We start from the raw sequence: 25,062 nt of genomic DNA, 5'->3' as shown, positions 1-25,062 counted from the left end.
GGAATAGCCCAATAGATCGATCAGAAAGAATAACTTTGAGGTGGTTTCGTACCCTACAATAATCTCTTCGTTTGTTCTCCACCATTAGTGACTTTGGAGTGACTCTTTGTCGCAGTTGAGGGATTGTTATATGATCTAACTAGATGATGCCCCGCGCGTTGCTGCGGGAAGTTTGAACAAATAATTTGTAAGGAATAAATGCCAACTACATGATATACACGTGAAAGAAAATAAGGTAATAAAGCAGAAGCACCATGTTGTATTATCAGTGCATCAAATGGTGTTTCGAACATTGAGAATAATTCAGTTCATCCAAAAAATGTGGCTCACCCGCAAAAAAGTGGCTAATAAAAATTGATCTTTTATGTCCATGCTTCAAGTTAGGCTAAAGGTTTCAGTTACATTACATCCTCTCAGCCATTTAGATGTTTGTAGATGTTGGTGTAAAATATATCACATTTAGATACAGCACATCACAAATGCTTGTATTACATGACAATAAAATGAGTATGTAACATTTGTTGATATTATGTACACGCATCAATAGATTTTGCCAGTCACTAAATGATACTCCCTCCGTCCAATAATACATATATAATTATGGAACTTAGGGAGTATTCCTGAAGCCTTCGGATGACCAACATTACCAAATGTATCAAGTTTGTTCTCTCTCTCCAATTTAGTCTCAATACTGCGATATGGAACAAAAAAAAGCAATATACTATCATTAAGTGTTGGGGAAAGGGGAATCGTCACATGAAATCAAACAACTTCTACTTATATCTGCTATAACATAACTGTACTACAATAGGTGCTATACTTGAGTTACTATCAGTATAAAAATAGCCATTTCATAAACCTGTTTGAATCCCTGTATGATCTAGTTGACGGAATAAGATAGAGGGAATTAACTTGGACAAATCATTGCAGACGTATAACTGGTTAGAGCAAGCAAAAGTAGCTACAGCTAGGTGACAAATATTATAAATGTTAAAAAGGAGAGAAACATATGTACCTTCTCAAGAATTCCAAATTTGGTTCATAGCGGACTTCTTACCACACATCATCAGGAAACCTATAAAGCTTGAATCAACATTTTTAAAAATAGAAATGTATAGAATAAGCATCAATTAGTAAATTCTTGAGAACCAAAATCGGAGTACATTCATGTCAGCGGATGCCATGGTCCAAGTTGTAGCATGAGCAGGGAACAAAAACTGATTTTCAGATTAATTAGAAAGTCATCGGAGAGCAAACAATGGTTGTGGGATCAGGCAGGCATGCCATTGATGCCATGCTTGGAGGAGACTGTAAGTGGTGTGTGGTGTCGGCGACAGATGCAGTGATGTTAGCTCTTACACAAAGACGTCACAAGAATTCAAATGAACTCTGAATTTGTAGTCAAGGAAACAAATAGTAGACACGAAATGGATCTGACATCACTGAGCAAAGCCTGCACCATTATGCTCTCATGGTTTATTTGATAGTTTTGAACTTCTTTTAAACAAAATTGAGATTATTGAAAGTGTACATACTACTGCTGAAAAGAAACTACACGATAATTCAAATGGTCACGCCCTCAAAGTATGCAAAGAGAGGGCATGTGAAACGGTTATAATCTTCTGCAGGTGACCTGATGAAAAAGAGACGTTTCATTATCAAATTTGCCATTCATGAAAAAACAAAATTCATATAAGTAAAGCTCACACTAAAGATATCACGTATTAAGCAGGCCAATGATGTTGAAAAGATATCCGTCAGCAACCAAATGTATTGTATTCTGGTGAAATCTCTAACAACAATGACGATCTCTAGAAAGGTAGCCCCAAACACACAGTACACAGGGTGCTTGTATATAATGCAAGTTTACATATCCAATAAAAGAAATATTAATTCAGATTTGAATGAAGCAAACAAAAATGCAGAATTAGGGGGTGTTTGGTTCAGAAGTCCTAGGACTTTTTCTAGTCCCAGGGACTAATAAAAAAAGACTCTCTAGTAGAGTCTTTTTCTAGTCCCTATAGAAAAAGTCCCTCCCGTTTGGTTCCTAGGGACTTTTTAGGGACTTTTTCTAGTCTCTGGGACTAAAAAGCCCCTGAACCAAACACCCCCTTAGCAATGGAGGGGAACTTGGGAAGAATATACCAGTAGGAGACAAAAATCTGCAGAGTATGCATATGCAGTGATCGGGCCGATCAAGATGACTACTTGGTTGTCGTCCAGCACGCACCACCTTAGATCATGGGAAGAGGAAGTGAAGCACCATCTCGGATATTATTAGGAGAGGGAGTGCCAAACATCAATTACTGAATACCTGCAACAAAAGCTATAGTTGAGAGAGGTTGTTGTTTCTTCAAAAGTAGGCTGTTAAATATAGAAGGCAGAAGGCGTAAAGCAGCGGGTGTGTACGCCTGTACGGTTCGTGTGATCTCTTTTGAATAAGATTTTTTTGAAGACAGAATACCAAATACGTACTGAAGAACAGGTACTAAACCTTGCAAATCCATCACTGATAGAAAGGAGCCAAACTTCCTGCGCAGATGCATGAGGTCAGCTTGCCCCAAAACAAAAAAGGCACCATTGCTGGTCACTTGCCAGGAAGGGCCAGCATTGCCGCAGTCAATGTCCTCTCTGAATCAGTCGAGGCGGCACCTGCGGGAAGACGTCGATCTAGCACTCCTGCAAGTCATGGCTATCAATGGAGGCCCTACCCGATGTCACCACCAGCCCAGCCCTTCGAGGCCGAAAAGAAAAACGTCCACCGGCTAGAGACCTCCCCGGCGCGACTTCCACTCCATGGTTGAGTTGCCGGGAAGAGCGTCCATCCAGGCAAGAGCCCAGCGGATGCGTGGTGGGGAAGTTGAGCGGCACCGAGAAGGGTTAGCCGCTCCAGGGGGAGCCTTCCCGGCCTTCTGTCGAGGCACTCGACACACGACGGCAAGGTAAACGCCGAGAGTGGTTGGGGTCGATGTCGGCGCAGCGGCATCTGCCGCGAGGCCCTCTTCTTCAAAGGCGGGGGCCCCTACGTCGGGGAAGCCGGAGCAGGGCTCGGACGACGGCGTGTGGATCTCGTTGCAAGGGGGCACGCCCTCGCCATCGCTTACCTTAACAAATTGCAAGCGCTCCGGAGAGTAATACTACCAGATTGTAAGAGCAACTGAATCGGCACAGTAATTGTGTAGTGGGATTTGATGGAGATTGGAGAAGACGAAGAGGAAGGGGATTCCGCTGCCGTGGGGAACTGGTGAGGCGCTCTGTTGGATGCGATGGGAATTGCCACATACGGAAATAGACGTGCGTGGGCAGCCTCTCGCGCCGGTCGCTCGCCGGTCCTACCCGCATTAACTGAAGCTAACATGGCTGTTTTCTAGTGTGGTTGGTCCCACATGTATTCCTCTAACTAAACACTGATATGGCACTGATGATGATGTGGATAACTTGCCTGTCAAGAAAAATAGAATAGTGGGGATGAACTATTTAGGTATTATAGATTATGTTATCATTGTTGAGAGAACTTGCATTAGTGAAAGTATGAACCTTAGGCCTTGTTTCGAAGCATTAGAATACTATTTTCGCTCACTTTTACCACTTGTTACCTTGCTGTTTTTATATTTTCAGATTACAAAAACCTATATCTACCATCCATATTACACTTGTATCACCATCTATTCGCCGAACTAGTGCACCTATACAATTTACCATTGTATTGGGTGTGTTGGGACACAAGAGACTCTTTGTTACTTGGTTGCAGGGTTGTTTGAGAGAGACCATCTTCATCCTACGCCTCCCACGGATTGATAAACCTTAGGTCATCCACTTGAGAAAAATTTGCTGCTGTCCTACAAACCTTTGCACCTAGAGGCCCAACAACGTCTACAAGAAGAAGGTTGCGTAGTAGACATCGGAAAGACAACGTTCATACATCTCATCAAAATATCGAACGAATACCAAATTCACATGATTACTTATAACAAGACTTCTCCCATGTCCTCGGGAACAAAGTAACTACTCACGAAGCATGTTCATGTTCAAGATCAGAGGGGTATTAAATATCATTAAGGATCTGAACATATGATCTTCCAGCAAATAAACCAACTAGCATCAACTACAAGGAGTAATCAACACTATGTAACACCCCGGATGTAACTTTCCATATTTGTAACTCCAACTCTTGCAATTTTCGTCTATGTGTTATGATATTCCCTCCGTGGTCGGGTTTTGTTTTCGTTTTGCATTTTGTTCATGTCATGCATCTCATATGATGTCATCTTGTGCATTGCATTTGCATACGTGTTCGTCTCATGCATCCGAGCTTTTTCCCCGTTGTCCGTTTTGCAATCCGGCACTCCCACCTCCTCCGGCACACCCTCTTGTTTTCTTTCGTGAGCGGGTGTTGAATGTTCTCGGAATGGACCGAGGCTTGTCAAGTGGCCTTGGTATACCACCGGGAGACCACCGGTCAAGTTTCGTTCCATTTGGAGGTCGTTTGGTACTCTAACGGTTAACCGGGTAACCGCAAAGTCCGTTTGTGTGTTGCAGAAAAACCCCCTCTCTAAACAGCCCAAAACCTCTCTAAGTCATCTCCATGCTCTAGGTCGTTCGATCACGATCGTGTGGGCGAAAACCGCACTCCGTTTGGACTCTCCTAGCTCCCTCTACCTATATATACACCTCCCCTCCCGAGATACATTCGCAGTCCAAAACCCTAAAAAATCTCCTCCCGTCGCCGCCGGACGTGTCCGCTCGGGCCGGACGAACCCGCGCCGCCGCCCTCGCCCACTCACGCCGCGCCACGTCAGCACCCGGTCGCCGCCGCCGCCGAAGCCCGCCCGGGCCCGGGGCAAGCCCTCCTGGCCCGTTCCTCCCGCGCCGCCGCCCGCTCGCGCCCGCCTCCTCGCGCGCCCGCCGCTCCTCCGCGCGCCGCCAGCCCCGCCGCTCCGCCGCGCCGGCGTCTGGCCGGACGAGCCCGCCACTTGCCGCCACCGCGCGTGCTTCCCCGCCACCCGTCGCCGCGAGCCCCGCCGTCCTCCTCGCAGGCGCCGCCGTCTCCTCTCCTTCCTCCCGCGTCGCCGGAGCCGCGCCGCGCCTCCCTCCTCTTCCCCAGCGCCGGCGACCTCGAGCGAACGCCGGCCAGATCTGGATCGAACCTAGGTTGACTTCTTCTCCCCCGAAATATTTCCAAGTCCTGTGATTTTACGATATATGCCCATGTTCATTGCATCGTAACTCTCTGCATATAGCTCCGTTTCACGCGTATAATATATCGAAATGTTCGCCTCAGATGCTCTTCATTTTGTTCCATTGCACCATGTTCATTTGAGTCCATCTTGATGCCCAAATCTCTGGTGCAAGAGTGCTAGTTGCTGTTATCTGCTGTTACTTATCAGAACTTGGAGAATTGTTATTTTTGTATCTTTTAATCTGTGCATCTTATGGGCATGAGCTCTACATGTGTTTTGTTGTATGCCATGCCATCTTTACAGAGGTGTATGCCATGTATTTTTGTGGTCTCTATGGTGACTAGCACAAGCATGCAAACTAGGCTCCGTAATGTTTCTGATTTCAGGGACAGTGAAAACGCCAAGTCTTTGTCTGCTGTTATTTTGTTGCCATGTAAACTTGATGCTACAGAGAGTTCCATGCTCCTTTTGGAGATGTTCAGTAAGGATGTTTTGTAGATATTGTTGTAATTGATCCATTCCTGTCCTTGTTTCCAATTATGGAGTGCCATAGCATGACCCAATCTTGCTCTACTTTTGCTATAAAATATTTCTGGCAGATTGTTTACGTGTTATTCAATTTTGCCAAGGTTGTTGTAGTTGTTCCATACATGCTATGTATTTGTTCTTGCCATGGATAGCTTCATAAACATGCCATCTCTCTGTAGGTATGCTTGTTTTGTCATGCATTGCTCTGTAGTGAGTGCATCAAGCTCACCAAGAGGCCTTTATATTGTTGTTTCTGCCATGTTCTGTTTTCTGCTAAGTCTGAAACCTGTTAACGAAACTTGATATGTTTAAATGGTTTCCATCATATCTTCTGGTCGTTTTTGGCTTATGGTCAGTAAGGGACTTTTGTCATATGCATTTAGTAGAATACTACCATGCCTTGTTTTGCCATGTTAAGTTCCTGTAGCATGTTCATTTCGTGCTCTGAACATTGCTACCTGATACTGTTTCTGCCATGTCCAGTAATTTCACTGTCTGTGAACCTGTTATCTTTTGCACTTTTGCCATGCTTGTTTGAACCTGTTATGTTGTGATCTAGCCGTAGTTTAGTGTTCATCTTTTGTCAAGAATCTCCTGTAGATTACTTCCATATGCTTTGTTGCTATGTTGGGGTGCTGTAGCATTGTTACTTGTTGCATTCTAAGTGCTATCATGCTGTTAATTGTAGATTCGTGTCATTCTTGTTTTGCTTGCCATTTAAAAACCGTGCATCCGTTTCCGGTGATCTTTATATCGATTTCGACCGAAATCATCTCATCTTTTCAGTGGCATGCTTGGTTTGCCAAGTTACTGCCTTGTTCATCATTTTCCCTTCCGGAGCACGCATATGCATCGCATATCATATCTTGCATATCATTCGTGTTTTGCATCATGTTGCTTGTGCATTTCCCGTGTTTGATTGTGGTTCCATTGCTTGTGTTCTTGTTTTGGGTAGAGCCGGGAGACGAGTTCGTGAACGAGGAACCTGTTGAGTACGCTTACGAGGATCAAGCTTTCGACAACTCTTAGAACCTTGCAGGCAAGATGACCATACCCTCGAAATCACTTCTATCTTTGCTTTGCTAGTTGTTCGCTCTATTGCCATGCTGCACTACCTACCTCTTGCTATATCATGCCTCCCATTTTGCCATGTCAGCCTCTAACCATCCTTTCCGAGCAAACCGTTGTTTGGCTAAGTTACCGCTTTTGCTCAGCCCTTCTTATAGCGTTGTTAGTTGCAGGTGAAGTTGAAGTTGGTTCCATGTTGGAACATGGATATGTTGGGATATCACAATATCTCTTATTATATTAATGCATCTATATATTTGGTAAAGGGTGGAAGGCTCGGCCTTATGCCTGGTGTTTTGTTCCACTCTTGCCGCCCTAGTTTCTGTCATACCGGTTTTATGTTCCTTGAGTTTGCGTTCCTTACGCGGTTGGGTGATTTATGGGACCCCCTTGAATAAAACTCCTCCAGCAAGGCCCAACTTTGGTTTTACCATTTGCCACCTAAGCCTTTTCCCCCGGGTTTTCGCGAGCCCGAGGGTCATCTTTATTTTAAACCCCCGGACCAGTGCTCCTTCGAGTGCTGGCCCAAACTGGGCGATGTCCAGCGCCCCCTGGGCAACCAGGGTCTATGCCAACCCGACATCTTGCCCATCCGGTGTGCCCTGAGAACGAGATATGTGCAGCTCCTATCGGGATTTGTCGGCACATTCGGGTGGCTTTGCTGGTCTTGTTTTACCATTGTCGAAATGTCTTGTAAACCGGGATTCTGAGACTGATCGGGTCTTTCCGGGAGAAGGTTTATCCTTCGTTGACCGTGAGAGCTTATGATGGGCTAAGTTGGGACACCCCTGCAGGGTATTATCTTTCGAAAGCCGTGCCCACGGTTATGAGGCAGATGGGAATTTGTTAATGTCCGGTTGTAGAGAACTTGTCACTTGACTTAATTAAAATACATCAACCGCGTGTGTAGCCGTGATGGTCTCTTCTTGGCGGAGTCCGGGAAGTGAACACGGTTTGAGTTATGTATGACGTAAGTAGGAGTTCAGGATCACTTCTTGGTCATTACTAGTTGACGACCGTTCCGTTGCTTCTCTTCTCGCTCTCTTTTGCGTATGTTAGCCACCATATATGCTTAGTGCCTGCTGCAGCTCCACCTCATTGCACCATCCTTTCCTATAAGCTTAAATAGTCTTGATCTCGCGGGTGTGAGATTGCTGAGTCCTCGTGACTCACAGATTCTACCAAAACAGTTGCAGGTGCCGACGATGCCAGTGCAGATGATGAGATCGACCTCAAGTGGGAGTTCGATGAGGAACGTGGTCGTTACTATGTGTCTTTTCCTGATGATCAGTAGTGGAGCCCAGTTGGGTCGATCGGGGATCTAGCATTTGGGGTTATCTTATTTGCATTTGGTTTTTGACCGTAGTCGGTCTATGTGTGTATTTTGGATGATGTATGGATTATATTTATGTATTGTGTGAAGTGGCAATTGTAAGCCAACTCTCGTTATTCCATTCTTGTTCATTACATGGGATTGTGTGAAGATGGCCCTTCTTGCGACAAAACCACAATGCGGTTATGCCTCTAAGTCGTGCCTCGACACATGGGAGATATAGCCGCATCGTGGGCGTTACAAGTTGGTAATCAGAGCCATCCCCGACTTAGGAGCCCCTGCTTGATCGAATCGCTGGCGTTGTTGAGTCTAGAACAAAAATGTTTTTAGTCTTAGGATTATATATATCGGAGAGTAGGATTCTTTTTACTCCTCAGTCCCTTCGTCGCTCTGGTGAGGCCTCCTGACGTAGAAGTTTTGACTCTTCTCTCCTCAAATTTCACTAACTTTTTTTTAGGATCACGCGGGTATCTTGGAATCGTTCCGATGGTTTTGTGACGAGAACATTGTTCTTGGTGCCTCCTGACATTTAGGGGTTGTGGCAGTGTCCCGGGGAGTTGAGCTCCGAGGTGTTGTCGTCACAATTTTATCGTTGCAGTTCTGGAATACCTGAGTTTCGCCGACATCGAAATCTCTTTTATGCAGTTGTTGGTGAGATCACCTCGACGCCACCCAGTACTGGGGCGGGAGTTCGGGTGTATCGCCATAACTCGTATAACGGATGCTTTTCGAAGGTTGAGGTACACGATTTCCGAAGGTTTCTTGGTTATGTGTTGACGGATGGATACAGCTGGATCTAGGGATTGCTAGTTTGGATGATATATTTTGTGTCCCCTGTATCCCCAACACCACATTGCATAACCAGAAAGTTTCGGGAGTTTATAAGTGGGAATTCAAGTAGCTCGTAGGATATCTTTCCGACAGACGCATGATATGAGATTGGGGTTCGACGTCTAGTGGTCTGCCTTTCCACGGTTGGTTTTACAGTGGTCTCGTAGTGTCTTAAAGAGTCCTTGGCTATGCCGACTCGGGGACGCTTCGTATGTCATGTGCACTGCCTTGTACATGATGGTGCTGTACGATCGAGCCCGTGTGGGCCCCACCACGAAAACTTCGGACGGAATTTCTATCATATGTTTGTTCCGGCTTATTCTGCAAGCCAATACTTTGTATTGTTTTGAATTGTGGTATTCGAGTTGCTTCGAAGTCAAATGTTGATTCCATACCTTTTTCTAAGTGGCTTCTCAACTTAATGGAAGTGTGATGATTTACTATGGAATTCATTCGTTCATCCTTGTTCAAATGTTTATTGTGAAGACTATATGTTGCAATTTCTATCCATTGATTCTACTTGTCTATTTGTCTATCAAGATGCTAACGGATGTCACCCTCTTCAGGATGGCTTCGCCAACGCGTCAGAATCCGGATTGCAATGAAGGGAGTCAGGCGAACCCTCCGCCACCACCTCCGCCTCCGGAGGCATGGCAAGCTATCATGGCAGCCACCAACGCCAATGCTCAGATGATTCTGCAACTCTTGCAAGAATGCACCCAAGGGCAAGGCAATCAAGGAAATCAAGGCCAAGGAAACAATCAGTCTCACTTCGCTACCCTCAACCAGTTTCTCGCAAATCAGCCCAAGTCTTTCAGCTACTGTGCCGAGGCCACGGATGCCGATGATTGGCTCGTGGACATCAACAAGCATTTTGAATGTAGCAATGTCAGGCCTGAGGACTATGTAACCGCAAAGTCCGTTTGTGTGTTGCAGCAAAACCCCCTCTCTAAACAGCCCAAAACCTCTCTAAGTCATCTCCATGCTCTAGGTTGTTCGATCACGATCGTGTGGGCGAAAACCGCACTCCGTTTGGACTCTCCTAGCTCCCTCTACCTATATATACACCTCCCCTCCCGAGATACATTCGCAGTCCAAAACCCTAAAAAATCTCCTCCCGTCGCCGCCGGACGCGTCCGCTCGGGCCGGACGAACCCGCGCCGCAGCCCTCGCCCGCTCACGCCGCGCCACGTCAGCACCCAGTCGCCGCCGCCGCCGAAGCCCGCCCGGGCCCGGGGCAAGCCCTCCCGGCCCGTTCCTCCCGCGTCGCCGCCCGCTCGCGCCCGCCTCCTCGCGCGCCCGCCGCTCCATCGCGCGCCGCCAGCCCCGCCGCTCCGCCGCGCCGGCGTCTGGCCGGACGAGCCTGCCACTCGCCGCCACCGCGCGTGCTTCCCCGCTGCCCGTCGCGGCGAGCCCCGCCGTCCTCCTCGCAGGCGCCGCCGTCTCCTCTCCTTCCTCCCGTGTCGCCGGAGCCGCGCCGCGCCTCCCTCCTCTTCCCCAGCGCCGGCGACCTCGAGCGAACGCCGGCCAGATCTGGATCGAACCTAGGTTGACTTCTTCTCCCCCAAAATATTTCCAAGTCCTGTGATTTTACGATATATGCCCATGTTCATTGCATCGTAACTCTCTGCATATAGCTCCGTTTCACGCGTATAATATATCGAAATGTTCGTCTCAAGATGCTCTTCATTTTGTTCCATTGCACCATGTTCATTTGAGTCCATCTTGGTCATTACTAGTTGACGACCGTTCCGTTGCTTCTCTTCTCGCTCTCTTTTGCGTATGTTAGCCACCATATATGCTTAGTGCCTGCTGCAGCTCCACCTCATTGCACCATCCTTTCCTATAAGCTTAAATAGTCTTGATCTCGCGGGTGTGAGATTGCCGAGTCCTCGTGACTCACAGATTCTACCAAAACAGTTGCAGGTGCCGACGATGCCAGTGCAGATGATGAGATCGACCTCAAGTGGGAGTTCGATGAGGAACGTGGTCGTTACTATGTGTCTTTTCCTGATGATCAGTAGTGGAGCCCAGTTGGGTCGATCGGGGATCTAGCATTTGGGGTTATCTTATTTGCATTTGGTTTTTGACCGTAGTCGGTCTATGTGTGTATTTTGGATGATGTATGGATTATATTTATGTATTGTGTGAAGTGGCGATTGTAAGCCAACTCTCGTTATCCCATTCTTGTTCATTACATGGGATTGTGTGAAGATGACCCTTCTTGCGACAAAACCACAATGCGGTTATGCCTCTAAGTCGTGCCTCGACACGTGGGAGATATAGCCGCATCATGGGCGTTACACACTACTAGCAACCCACATGTACCAATATGAGGTTTTGAGACAAACATTCAATACAAGAGATGAACTAGGGGTCGAGAGGAGATGATGCTATTGAAAATTTTGATGAAGATTGGTCGTCCCACGATGAGAGGATCGTTGGTGATGACGATGGCTTCGATTTCCCCCTCTGGGAGGGAAGTTTTTCCTGCGGAATCGCTCCGCCGGAGCTCTAGATTGCTTTTGCCCAGGTTCCGCCTCAAGACGTTGGCGCTTTGTCCCGAAAGCCTTCTTCTTATTTTTCCTAGATCAAAACACCTCATATAGCAGAAGATGGGCACCAGAGGCTAGCCAGGGGGCCCATAAGCTCAGGGGGCGCGCCCTGGGGGGTAGGGCGCGCCCCCAGGCTTGTGGCCACCTGGTGGGTCCCCTTCTGGTATTTCGTCACCCAATATTTTATATATATTGCAAAGCAATTCTCCGTAAAGTTTCAGGACATTTGGAGTTGTGTAGAATAGGTATCTCAAATTTGCTCCTTTCCGGTCTAGAATTCCAGTTGCCGGCATTCTCCCTCTTCATATAATTCTTGCAAAATAAGAGAGAAAAGGCATAATAATTGTATCATAAAGTGTATTAACAGTCAATAATGCAATAAATATCAACATAAAATCATGATGCAAAATGGACGAATCAACTCCCCCAAGCTTAGACCTCGCTTGTCCTCAAGCGAATGCCGAAATCGATAATCATGACCGCATGTTTAGAGATAAGGTGTCGATAAAACGAAATACGGACATGAGGGCATCATGTTCATCTTTAGAACAACAATATATTGTCATATAACTTCTTATGCTAAAGTGATAATTCGTTCACAAGATAAAGTATGAACCAAAAACTTCATTGAAAACAAACAAACCATGATCTCAGTCATTTGATGCAACTGTAATTTGTCATAATGTCAAAAAGAGTCAATATAAGATCTTCTGTTTAGCAAGTTCACATACCACTAGTACAACGACGTGCTATACAAACGGTTTTTAACCCCTTTCCGCGACGGCGTTTGGAACCGTCGCCAAGTGAGTGTGGGCGATAGGGCGGTCCTTCCCACATGACCCAGAAACCGTCGGGGATAGGCCCTCCTGGCACACAGGCTGGGGCAAAATGAGCTCGTGTGTGATCTGGCAGGGCATCGAAACCCAATTGTTTCCGTTCGTATGTACATCCCACACGGTGAATCCCAGAAAATCATTTCCGTTCGTATGTATATCACACACAAGTTTTTGTGTGGAAACGTTTGTGCAAGGTGGCCTAATGCAAACAGTTCTCTGCCGGAAGCCGTGTGTGATTGTTAGTTGATCGAACACGCCTACTATCTAGAAACCGTGCTGGTTGTTTGAGTTCATCGCCCACGGTGCTGTCTGAGTAACCATCTACAATAGAAAACCCCAATAAGTAGGGTAATTAGCCTATTATTGATAATCCATGTACTAATCAAATTGATATTTCTTATAAAGCACACCAGATATTTCATATCCCTATAACAACAACCAGGATTTCATAATCGAATTACATCAGATAGCTTCGGCACTCAATTACGCCATTACACAATAGCACCAAGTTTCACATGCAACATCAAAAACCTTTGGAAAGTAGCATCATACACGGTAAATAGACAGATGAATCTCATCTGGGAAACTGCAGAAGCGGAAGGAAAATATTGAGCCTTCAGGGATGTTGAATGTCCTTGCAACTTTAGGCCAGTGGCTATGGATAATTGCCCGCCCAACCTTCATCCTATTCAGCAAGACTTCAATATTGTACCGTGGGTGTTGAATGAATACCTTCCTCGCCTCTTGACAATGCAGGTGGTTTGAGAGGTAATCATCAGTGAACTGCTTCGAAAAGTACTGAAAACAAAGATATGCATAAATGCTGTTATAAATTTTGAAATTGCGCAAGGGGTAAAAACAAGGTAAAAGAGTTAGTACCATCCTATAGTTGACTGATGTCTTCTTCATTGTGCAAACAATGATCTTGCTGTTATTCGTCGCAAGTTTCTTCATCCTAATAATCTTTCTGAGTTTCTTGACTTGACTAATATTCATGGACATCTCATTTCCCCATATGCAAAATGGGCCGAACAGTGGGTCTAAGCCTCTGACAGCAGGACCTAGATGTGCAAGACCAAATTGTAAGAAACCTAAATATTAGAATGATTCCTGCAACTGCACAATAATGTGCTATTAGCCAAACGACCATGCTTGAACAAACCTCGATGGTAAACCGCAGTGTCTCACATTGTTTCCCTGCAACAGACATAAGGAAGATCTTGATCAGGTTATCTAAGAGTTGCCATACTATCAGTAGAATATGTATTGAGTACAACCAAATTCAATTTATTTCACACGCATAATAATACAAAATTCTACCCACAACAAATGAAAATCAAATTGCAGAACTGAACCATACAGTTAAATGGACAGGAGACCAAATGAACCAAAATAGTTAACCGAGCACGACATTGCTGAATAGAAACATGTACTAGAAGATAAGATAGTGAACAAAATAGAGAATGCTTGGGAACAGTACTACGAAATGTAGCAATTGTTGGACCAAACTGTTAACTGAACATTACATTTCAGAGGACCAAAGTGTTAACTGAACATTGCATTTTAGAGGACCAAACTGTTAACTAAACATCAGATTGCATATTAACATTACAGAGGACAAATCACTAGAAGGCACTGGCGATGGCCTCGAGAAAACATCACGAACTGTATTTTAAAGTAGACAGCCGCGTGGCGGTGTCGACATGGCCTCGAAGACGAGGTGCTCCTCCAAGATCTGGCGGTCGGCACGCATGGCAGCCATAGAGAACTCGTGCGCACGTACGGCCGCATGCTACTGAGCTCCACGTTATACTGCGTGCAAAATGGCTATGGGCGGCGCTTAATTGGAGGAGGGGGATAGTGATTTCGGCAGAAGGTGTCGCGCCGTCGGTCGGGGCATGTGAAGTAGGAGGATGGTGTGGGTGGAGTGTGGATTACCTGACCATATCGACGAGGCCACGCAGCAAGAAGAAGGGTCGGTTGCGAGGAGGCCACGCAGAAAGAAGAAGGGTCGCCGGCGAGGAGGCGGCGCTGCAAGAAGAAGGGTCGCCGGCGAGGAGGCGGCGCTGCAAGAAGAAGGGTCGCCGACGAGGAGGCGGCGCTGCAAGAAGAAGGGTAGCCGGCGAGGAGGCGGCACTGCAAGAAGAAGGGTCGCCGGCGAGGAGGCTGAGCTGCCAGTAAGCAGCAGTGAAGGTTTGAACTTGGAAAGCAAGGAGGAACAATGGAAATGTGGCTTTTGGTGGGAGGGAGGGGGCTGGGAGATAGATATTTCTGCGGTGGCAAAAAAAATTCGCTCGGTGCAGCGAGAAACTGGCGCGCAAGTGTGGTTCAAGCGGGAGCGGTGGACTGTAGACGACGAAGCTTCCCGCGTAAGTCAGACAAGACGATGCGCCAAGATATTTTATATCGCATCCCACACGATTCTTTCTAGTAAACTGTTTGTGGTATACCTGAATTTTTCATTATGTTTTCAAAGACAAAATGGTGTTACGGAGGGAAAGGATGGTGTTTGAATTGGTAGAACATTTACGTACAGTGAACATGCAACTACTCCCTCCATGTCAGTTTACAAGGCTTGCACGTGTATCTAGGTCGTCAATTTAACTTATATAAAATAAATAGTTTAACATAAAAATTATATCATTAGAAAATAGAATATCTAAAGTTTCTAATAATATTTTTTTGTAATGTATGCCTCTTATTAAGTTGGTCAATTAACAACCTAGGTACACGTGCAAGACTAGTAAACTGAGATGGAGGGAGTACATGAGTGTCGTGTTTAAATTTGAAATTATTCCGGGTTCGTTTGGCATTTTTATGCATTAATTGAGTTTCTCGGCATTTAATGTGCATAATTCAAATTTGAACTACACGCACATGCTCCAGTGCACCAAAGTTTGTTGAAAAATCACATGTGTGTCTTTGGGTGAATTTATAGGTCCCATGCAAGAAATGAGAATGAAATTCAAACATCTGGGCGTCGTGGCTTGGCCAGAAAGATTGAGAAACTTGGTTTTTTAATTCATGTAAATCCAAAACACGCCTAAAAATCATGAAACTTGGCATGGTGTCATGACATGGCACCAACATGCTGCGGTAATTTTTTTGGCCGAATTGGGACAAGCTTTGGTATAAGCTTCTTGCAAACCAGAGCTTCTCTCAAAAGGCTCGTTCACCGCCGTCGTGTTCCCGCCGTCCTCTATTTCTTGCCCCCCTCCCCCAGCCGCCATGGCGCCTAAATCCACCAAGGGCAAGGGAGTGGCCAAGGATGCCGGAGCGACGGAGCCGCCGGAGAGTGCGCTGGTGGTGTAGCGAACGCAGTCCGCCTACTTCCCCTCGACAGTCGATGTGTTCGAGCTCCGGGAAGCCTTCAAGCCCCTGTGGGGGGTGAAGATGGGGGGAGAGAAGACGGGGCATCCAGCCACGCGCGTCATCCCCGCCAACTGCGCCGAGGCTGCCCCGAATCGGTACCCCTTCTTTGTCGACTATTTCTCCTGCAGGCTTTGTCCTCCCTTCTCCGATTTCTTTAGCGACATCATGCATACCTTTAGCTTCCGCCTCTTGGATTTTACCCCAAATGCTGTGGCGTGCATGGCCCTTTTCACGCACCTCTGCGAAGGTTTCGCCGGGGTGCACCCCAACACGGCGCTTTTCCGCCACTACTTCTTCCCTCGGATCCAAACGGGGGGCGCCATCTCCGGTTGCATCGCCTGGATCCCAAGGTCTAAGGGGGCGTACCCGGAGGGCGCCATGAAGGAGAGGTGGGAAGAGTGGCAGGGCCGGTGGTGCTGGATTGAAGAGAAGGACCTGCCGGCGTTCTGGGAAGTTCGCCGGGCGCCGCCGGTCCGCAGAAGCGATTGGAGCGACGTCGATGCCGACGACGAGAAGCTCACGATCGCCACCACCAGGATCCTTCGGCTCACCGAGGCCGGGCTCACCCTCGAGATGATCGGGGCGGACTTCATCCGCCGTTGCATCGCTCCGCTGGATGACAAGGGGCGGCCGGCCTGGCTCTTCACGAACGCCGCCGGCATCATGCGGCTTCGCCCCGGCCTTGACCACAACTTCACAGTGATGGGGCATGCCCACTTCTGCCAGCGGCTCTTTCAGCTCGACGTGGGCCGCGACGGCGAGGTTGAGCGGACCGGCAAGGCTGCGAGGGCCGCCGCGAAGGTCGGCAAGGTTGCCAAGGGGCCTTTATTCCGGTTGCCGGCAGGAGTGGTCCCGCTGAGCAACAACTCGTGCCGGAATGATATCATCGACATGATGCCGCTCTGCAACGCGCATGGCCCCGACCCGAGCTGGGTCGAGCCGGAGGACATCCAGGTGCAGCAGTTCTTTGACACCCTGCACGAGGGGTACGTCACCGACGAGCCGCGGCTCGTCCAGGACACCACCCAGCTGGAGCTGTACTACATCGCCGCCAGGGCAGCGGAGGCGAAGCTTGCCGAGGAGGCCGGCAGCGCCGGCGGCATAGAGGACAAGGCCGCGGCGGAAGCGGAGGAGAAAGAGCTCGCCCAGTGGGCGGAGGCCACCGGGGAGGCTAGCAGCGCCGGCACCGGGGCTCCTCTCATCGAAGACGTGGTCGGGGAGTCGTCGGAGGAGGAGGCCGCGACCGTCGACCCTCCAACCACGGGGAGAGGACGGATCCTGCGGCGGGCCACCTCTGGCGAGCCGGTCCGGCCCGGCAGGGCCGCGTAGCTGCGGCAGGCCCAGGAGACGTCCGCGCGCCAGACAAGGGCCGCGGTGGCGAAGAAGAAGGCATCTGCTTCTTCCTCGTCCAAGCGCGTTCAGACGCCACCTCCCTCCCCTCCTCCGGCAGATGTTGACGCGGGGGTCACTTTCGACTTCGGATCCCTCAACCCGAGCAGGAAAAGGAAGACGACAGAGGAGGAGGTGGAGGAGGAGGAGGAGTAAGCTCTTTATTTCCCCCTCCTTTTCGTCATCTCCGTTCCCTCGAACAGTGCCGCTTATCTTGGATTATCTTCAATTGCAGGGAGGTGGAGACGCTGGCCCAGAGAGTGAAAAGGGCCAGGATCTCGATGAGCAGCCAGCCCCCGGCAGGTGCCTCCGGCACACCACTGGTGGTGTTGAGTAGCCCGGACAGCAGCCCCCGGCACAGCCCCCAGCGTAAGTTCACCGCTCGCTCCTCGTCGACATGTGCCAGGGGTATGATACTTCGGCGCTGACCTTGTCGCGTATGCAGGAGGAGAGCAGCAGCGGGAGGAGCCACAGAGGGCTACTCCCATCACGCCGCCCCCATCGACCACACCGCCCCGAGGGGCGTCTCCGGCAAGGGCGCCAAGCACCGAACCCACGCACATGGAGGAGGAGAACCTGGGCGCTGGTGGCTTCGCCTCGGCGCCAGATGTCGGCGGGGAGGGGATTTCTGCTTCCCAGCCTGGCACCGGTAAGTCTCCGGCCTCTCGTCTTTTTTTTTTCCCTTCTCTTTGAATCCCTGATCTTGGCTCTACCCCACCTTCTTCTTGATATCCAGATCCTCTCTCGGCGAACCGGGAGGACATGGACACCGTCATCAAAGACGTGGCCAAGGACGCCGCGGCGGAGGCCGCCAGGGGCGCCGCGGAGGATGCCGCCAAAGGGCCTGCCGGGGAGTCCGGCAAGGCTACCGCCGAGGAGGCCGGCAAGGGGCCTACCGAGGAGCCCGGTAAGGCCAGCACCGAAGAGGAGGTGGTCGATGATCAGCCTTCCTCCTCCGCTGCCTCTGGCTCCGGCAGGTACCTGAAGATGAGCGACAATCTCTTCGTCCACCTCCCCGGCGCGTCGAGCACCAGGGCCCCCGTCGAGGGGGAGGTGTTCGACGACGAAGTGCTCGCCTCCGCCGGACTCGAGGTCGTCGACGAGCCGAGCGCTGGTGGCGACGGCTCCCAGGAGGAGCTGCTGCTCCAGGCCATGGGCGCCAACTTCCGAAGGCTCCAGGCGCTCCACCGTGCCCGCCTGGACAAAGCTAGGTCCAGGACGGCGGTGGTGGAGAAGGCGGAGGCGGACCTCCAGAAGCGCGCCGCCGAGACGCAGGACTGGTTCCACCAGGCTCGCGACGAGCTGAAGGCCGCCCAGGGCGAGCTGGCCAAGCGTGATGTGGAGCTCACCATGAAGCTGGCCGACGTCGAGAAGGCCCAAGAGACGGCGAAGAACTTGGCCGCCCGGACCCAACACGAGGCTGCACTGAACTCCCAGGAGGAGGACCTTGCCAAGCGCGAGGCGGACCTCGACGCCAAACTGCGTGCCAAGGACAAGGAGGTAGAGAAACTTGCCGCGCAGCGGACCCAAGAGCTGGAGTAGAGGCACAAAGAGACACTCGATGCTCAGGCTCTGGTTCATGCCGGCAAGGTGAAGGAGCTGGAGGTGGAGCGGGACGAGCTGAAGGAGCATGCCCTAAAGCTGTCCCAGGAGAAGGACACGCTCAACGGCGCCCTGACGGAGGTGCATGGTGCGGCCGTCAGCAAGGACGGGGAGGTCTCCGAGGCCAACAACTCCATCAAAGACCTCAAGCTGAAGCTGGAGGGTCTCGAGAAGATGCTATCGGAGGCCAGGGCCCGGGAGGGGACCTTGACCAAAAACCTGGAGGCCGAGAAGCAGCTGCGGAAGAACAAGGCCCTCAACTTCATGGATCACGTGGAGGGCGAGAACCGCTGGCTTGATCGCCTCCCCACCGTCGCCAACCAGGCCGCTGTGCAGCTGGCCACCATGGGGATGCCGGACATGAGGTACGCCCTGGAGCGAAATGTGAGCGCCAATTGCAGCCTGACCCTGTTCTTTGAAAAGGTCGTCTGTGCTTTGGAGCGGCTTCACGCCAACCAGGCGGCCTCGCTGGCCGACGAGGCCCGGAGGCTTTGCCAGGGCACCATGACCAAGGTTCTCACCAAGGTGGCGTACTGGTACCCCGACCTCGACTTCAACGCCGCGCTGGAGAGCTTGCCGGAGGATACTGACCTCGCACCGCTCAGGGAGCGCATCAAGCCCGTCATCAGCGGTGTCGGCGGAATTCTGAGGGTGGAGGGCCAGCGCCGGGATTAGGCACCCCGTTTCTTATCGTCGCTGCAGGTTCATGGCCAAGACAATTTCTATCTTTAGTTGAACCGCGGCGACAATTGATGTAATATAACTCTGTAGTACTTTTGATGTTATGCACGTTATTTTCCTGTTCGATTTTCCTTCGTATGTCCACCCTACGTTTATCGGGTAGGCTTGCCGGCGCGTAAACCCAGGGCGGCGTCTTGGGGACGGGTCCCCATTGGCCTGCCGGGTGTGCTTGCTGCCGGGCGAACCACCTTACTGCCCTTAACGCGGCCGCCCGAACTGTCGAGCTTGACTCGAGTCAGAATCGAGAGCGTTGCCAGGTGCGGAAGGCTACCCCGCCACTCTTGACGCGGCCGCTTGAGCTGTTGAGCGGACTCGAAATAGAACAAGGGCATTGCCAATCGCGGGAGGGCCCCTTTGCGTGCAGGTTTTCCATACATAGGTAGGATCTCTGAGGACGATAACCTTATATAAAAAAGGAAAATATTTAAAGGTTCAGCATGACTTAGCTTTGTTGTCACCGCTCTGGCGCCCTTCGCGCTTGCAGGTAGCGCTGTCCTTATGGCCGTCTTCTTCTTGGGAGCCATGGCGATGAAGAAATGCTAGGCCAATTACTAGACCAGATTCCCACAATCGCGCCCCCTACCTGGCGCGCCAAAGATGTCGGTGTGGAACGACACCTATGGGATCACAAGAATCCCTACTATGGTTGTTGGGGCGCAGGGTTGCGAGAAGAGCAGGATTAGTAATCAGCACAAGGATTGTTTACCCAGGTTCGGGCCGTGAGGATGCGTAAAACCCTAGTCCTAATTTGGTGGATGTATTGAGTGTTCTTGAGCCCTCCAACTAGCTATGGTAGCTGAGCCGTTTCAGAGAGCCGAATCCTTCTCCAGTATGCCATGGGCCTCCTTTTATAGTCAAAAGGGGCTGCCACAATGGCACACAGGAGGTGGAAAGGCGTACAGTGCTATGAGCTTATGGCTTGTATTACAGGACAAGACGCATTTAATGCATCGCTTAGGTGTCCCCTTGCTTTATTGGGGACGAGAACGAGGCCTGTCCCGTCCATCGCCGCTCCTCCTCGCTTCGACACGCGCCCTGGCCAGCGCTGCATGCGGCGCTATGTAGGCAGGCAAGCAGCTTAGGTGGCGCGGCGGTAGGGTCTTCACGAAGATCTGCATGCCACCATGCATGTGCTTGCTGATCTGGTCTGGGAGTTGCATGTTGCCACGCAGGTGCCAGCCCAGCTGGTTGAGCTGGCAACTGCATGCGAACGGCGGTGGAGACTTGGTTGGTGCGGGCCTGGAGGTGGTCCTGCTGGCGTCCTCGGTGAGGGCCTTGCCGGGTGGCCCGGCAAGGGTCTTGCCGTGGCGCGCTGTCGTCCCCGGCAAGGATCTTGCCGGGGGTCTTGTGGCTCTCCTCGGCAAGGATCTTGCCGAGGACCGTTGTCTTTTAATCCTCATCTGATCTTGAATATTCCTTGGTCTTGACAAAGATCTGCATGCCACCATGGAGGTGCCTCCCGAGCCCTGGTCCAATGTGGTTGATGGTGTTGGAGACCGTGGGCTCAAGGGTGGCGCGCTCCGCTGGTGTGGGCGAGCCGCCCCGGCAAGGGTCTTGTCGGGGCTGCTGAGGCTGCCCCCGGCAAGGGTCTTGCCGGGGGAACCTGCTTCGCCTCTCTGCTTCCTTGTGTCCTTGGCCTTGGTGTTGCTCTGGCTGTCTTGGGCTTTGGTTTTACCTTGGTTCACCTCCTCCGCTCTGCTTGGTGCGCCCGTGGGCGCGGCTCCGACTGTCCGCGCACAGGTAAAGGGGTACAGAGGTGCGCCCCTTCTTTTGTACACCGAAAAATTTCTCTTGAGAGCTCATGGTTGGGGCATGCATACAACATTGACTTAAGCCTCCCCCAAGCTTGAGCGATACTTTCTCCTTCACAAGGCCAAAAATTATATATATAATTCCGATCGCGATGAACTAGATGCATAGGATAAAACTTTTTATGAAATTCCAATTTCAATTGATTCCAATCCCAAGCTCCAATATCATCACATGGCCTATACCATGTCAATGCCTTTCCCTTCAAAGATAAAGGGAAGAATTTCTTCTTAACTTCATCTCTGGGTAAACCTGCAAGCTTAAATAATCCACAAACTTCATCCACATAGATTAGGTGCATATAAGATGTAGTGTTCCATGTCCTACATAAGGATTAGCTAGCAGTTTCTCTATCATACCCGAAGGAATTTCATAACAAATATTTTCCATAGGTGCAGTTGGTTGAGGGACAACTCTTTGTGCTTCCGGTCGAGGTGAAGATACCCAAACAAACCCCTCAAAGGATGGTTTTCCATAGTGGCAAGTAACGGTAAATTTCAGCACGTAATATAAATGTTTCCTTACCAAATTCCACTCACCAAAGGCGCTTCACTCCCCAGCAATGGCGCCAGAAAAGAGTCTTGATGACCCACAAGTATAGGGGATCAATCGCAGTCCTTTCGATAAATAAGAGTGTCGAACCCAACGAGGAGTAGAAGGAAATGACAAGCGGTTTTCAGCAAGGTAATCTCTGCAAGCACTGAAATTATCAGTAATAGATAGTTTGGTAGCAAGGTAATTCGTAATGGGTAACAAGTGACAAGTGTAACAGAAGTGCATCAAGATGGACCAATCCTTTTTATAGCAAAGGACAAGCCTGGACGAACTCTTATATAAAGCAAAGCGCTCCTGAGGACACATGGGAGTTATCATCAAGTTAGTTTTCATCACGCTCATATGATTCGCGTTTGCTACTTTGATAATTTGATATGTGGGTGGACCAGTGCTTGGGTGCTCTCCTTACTTGGACAAGCCTCCCACTTATGATTAACCCCTCTCGCAAGCATCCACAACTACGAAATAAGAATTAAGATAAATCTAACCATAGCATTAAACATGTGGATCCAAATCAGCCCCTTACAAAGCAACACATAAACTAGGGTTTAAGCTTCGGTCACTCTAGCAACCCATCATCTACTTGCTACTTCCCAATGCCATCCCCTAGGGCCAAATCATGGTGAAGTGTCATGTAGTCGACGTTCACATAACACCACTAGAGGAAAGACAACATACATCTCATCAAAACATCGAACAAATACCAAATTCACATGATTACTTATAACAAGACTTATCCCATGTCCTTGGGAACAAAAGTGACTACTCGTAAAGCATGTTCATGTTCAAGATCAGAGGGGTATTAAATATCATTAAGGATCTGAACATATGTTCTTCCACCAAATAAACCAACTAGCATCAACTACAGGGAGTAATCAACACTACTAGCAACCCACAGGTACCAATCTGAGGTTTTGAGACAAAGATTGAATACAAGAGATGAACTAGGGTTTGAGAGGATATGGTGCTGTTGAAGATGTTGATGAAGATTGGTCCTTCCATGACAAGAGGATCGTTGGTGATGATGATGGCTTTGATTTCCCCCTCCGGGAGGGAAGTTTCCCCGGCGGAATCGCTTCGCCGGAGCTCTATAATGCTTCTGCGCAGGTTCCACCTCAAGACGGCGGTGCTTCATCCCGAAAGCCTTCTTCTTATTTTTTCTAGGTCAAGTCACCTCATATAGCAGAAGATGGGCACCAAAGGCTGGCTAGGGGGCTCACAAGCTCAGGGAGTGCACCCTAGGGTTAGGGCGCGCCCCCAGGCTTGTGGCCACCTGGTGGGTCCCCTTCTGGTATTTCTTCGCCCAATATCTTTTTATATATTCCAAAACACTTCTCCATAAAGTTTCATGACATTTGGAGTTGTGCAGAATAGGTATATCAGATTTGCTCCTTTTCGGTCCAGAATTCCAGCTACCGACATTCTCCCTCTTCATACAATTCTTGCAAAATAAGAGAGAAAAGACATAAGAATTGTATCATAAAGTGTAATAACAGTCCATAATGCAATAAATATCAACATAAAAACATGATGCAAAATGGACATATCATGCCACATAAAATTGATGCTACTCATACGTCTCCGTCGTATCTGTAATTTTTGATTGTTTCATGCCAATGTTCCTCAACTTTCATATACTTTTCGCAACTTTTTATACTATTTTTGGGACTAACATATTGATCCAGGGCCCACTGCTAGTTCCTGTTTGTTGCATGTTTTTTGTTTCACAGAAAATGCATATCAAACGGAGTCCAAACGAGATAAAAACTTACGGAGATTTTTTGTGGAATACATGTGATTTTTGGGAATTGGAATCAACGCGAGACGATGCCCGAGGTAGCGGCAAGGCAGGGGGCACGCCCCAGGGGGCAGGGTGCACCCTGGGCCCTTGTGACCACCCCGTAAGGCAGTTGGTTCCCTTCTTCGGCCGCAAGAAAGCTAATATCTGGATAAAATCGTGTTAAAATTTCAGCCCAATCGGAGTTACGGATCTTCGGGATTTAAGAAATGGTGAAAGGACAGAATCTAGGAGCGCAGAAATAGAAGGAAACATAGAGAGAGATCCAATCCCAGAGGGGCTCTCGCCCCTCCGCCGCCATGGAGGCCATGGACCAGAGGGGAAACCCTTCTCCCATCTAGGGGGGAAGGTCAAGGAAGAAGAAGAAGGTTAAGGATAAAACAACAAGGTTTATTCATATTGCTTGGGTTTACTTTGTCTAGATCATGTCATCTTGCTTAAGGTGTTACTCTGTTTTATACTTAATACTCTAGATGTATGCTGGATAGCGGTCGATGAGTGGAGTAATAGTAGTAGATGTAGGCAGGAGTCAGTCTACTTGTCTCGAATGTGATGCCTATATACATGATCATTGCCTTGAATATCGTCATAACTATGCGCTTTTCTATCAATTGTCAGATAGTATTTTGTTTACCAACCGTATGTTATGTGCTCGAGAGAGAAGCCTCTAGTGAAAACTATGGCCCCGGGTCTACTTTTATTATCTTTAAAACCACAAAAATACCTTGCTGCAATTTTATTTACTTTAATTTTTTTGGCAATTTATCTTATTACCTACCACTACGAGATTTAATCCTTGCAAATAACCGACGAGGGGATTGACAACCCCCTTGTTCCCGTTGGGTGCAAGTATTTGCTTTTGTGTGTGCAGGTGCTGCTAACGAGGTTCTGTGTGGTTCTCCTACTTGATTGATAACCTTGGTTCTTAACTAAGGGAAATACTTATCTCTACTGTAATGCTTCATCTTCTCCTCTTCGAGAAAATCCCAACATAGTTCAAGTAGAAACACTGCCCCATTGCCATCCCCAAACGGATGACATCCAAACAAAACAGACGTTTGTTTGGGGTCGTGCGTTGCAGTTCGCCTTATTGCTTCATTTGCCACTAGGACGTCTAGCTCCAACGCGATGGGTCCATGCATACAGGCACATAGTTCTTGAGCCCTTACGTGGTCGTCTAGACCACTGTTTGGACAGCCGGAGGCCATCCCACTCGGCTATAGCCAATGCGCTAGTTGACCCCCAGTCGATTGCGTGATCGAGCGCTAAGGGCATTTCCAATGCAGACCCACAAACCTCCCGCAACCGTCCGGACCATGGAAGCCATCTAACACCTACTTGTACCGGTCTGCGGGGTCCGGACGTGATTTCTCCCATAAATTGGAGACAAAATTGTGTGTGTGTGGGGGGGGGGTGCGGAAATCTGGACCAATCTCAACACTACAAAAAAAGACACACCCATGAC

At 49.2% G+C, this 25,062-nt stretch overlaps 1 long non-coding RNA gene across 1 annotated transcript; it reads right to left on the bottom strand.

The window, feature by feature from the left end:
* Positions 1–464: 464 nt before the first annotated feature.
* Positions 465–3,311, bottom strand: LOC109740223 (uncharacterized). Its single transcript, XR_002227260.4, has 3 exons — positions 2,495–3,311; positions 1,016–2,314; positions 465–691 (listed from the first exon to the last, which is right to left on the bottom strand). It is a non-coding gene; the product is annotated as an uncharacterized lncRNA (long non-coding RNA).
* Positions 3,312–25,062: the final 21,751 nt, after the last annotated feature.

This window comes from Aegilops tauschii, chromosome 2 (genome assembly GCF_002575655.3).
Source record: "Aegilops tauschii subsp. strangulata cultivar AL8/78 chromosome 2, Aet v6.0, whole genome shotgun sequence".
In the NCBI taxonomy this organism is placed as follows: domain Eukaryota; kingdom Viridiplantae; phylum Streptophyta; class Magnoliopsida; order Poales; family Poaceae; genus Aegilops; species Aegilops tauschii.
The sequence above is the reverse complement of the archived record's forward strand: the minus strand, read 5'-3'. Positions and strand labels throughout refer to the sequence as shown.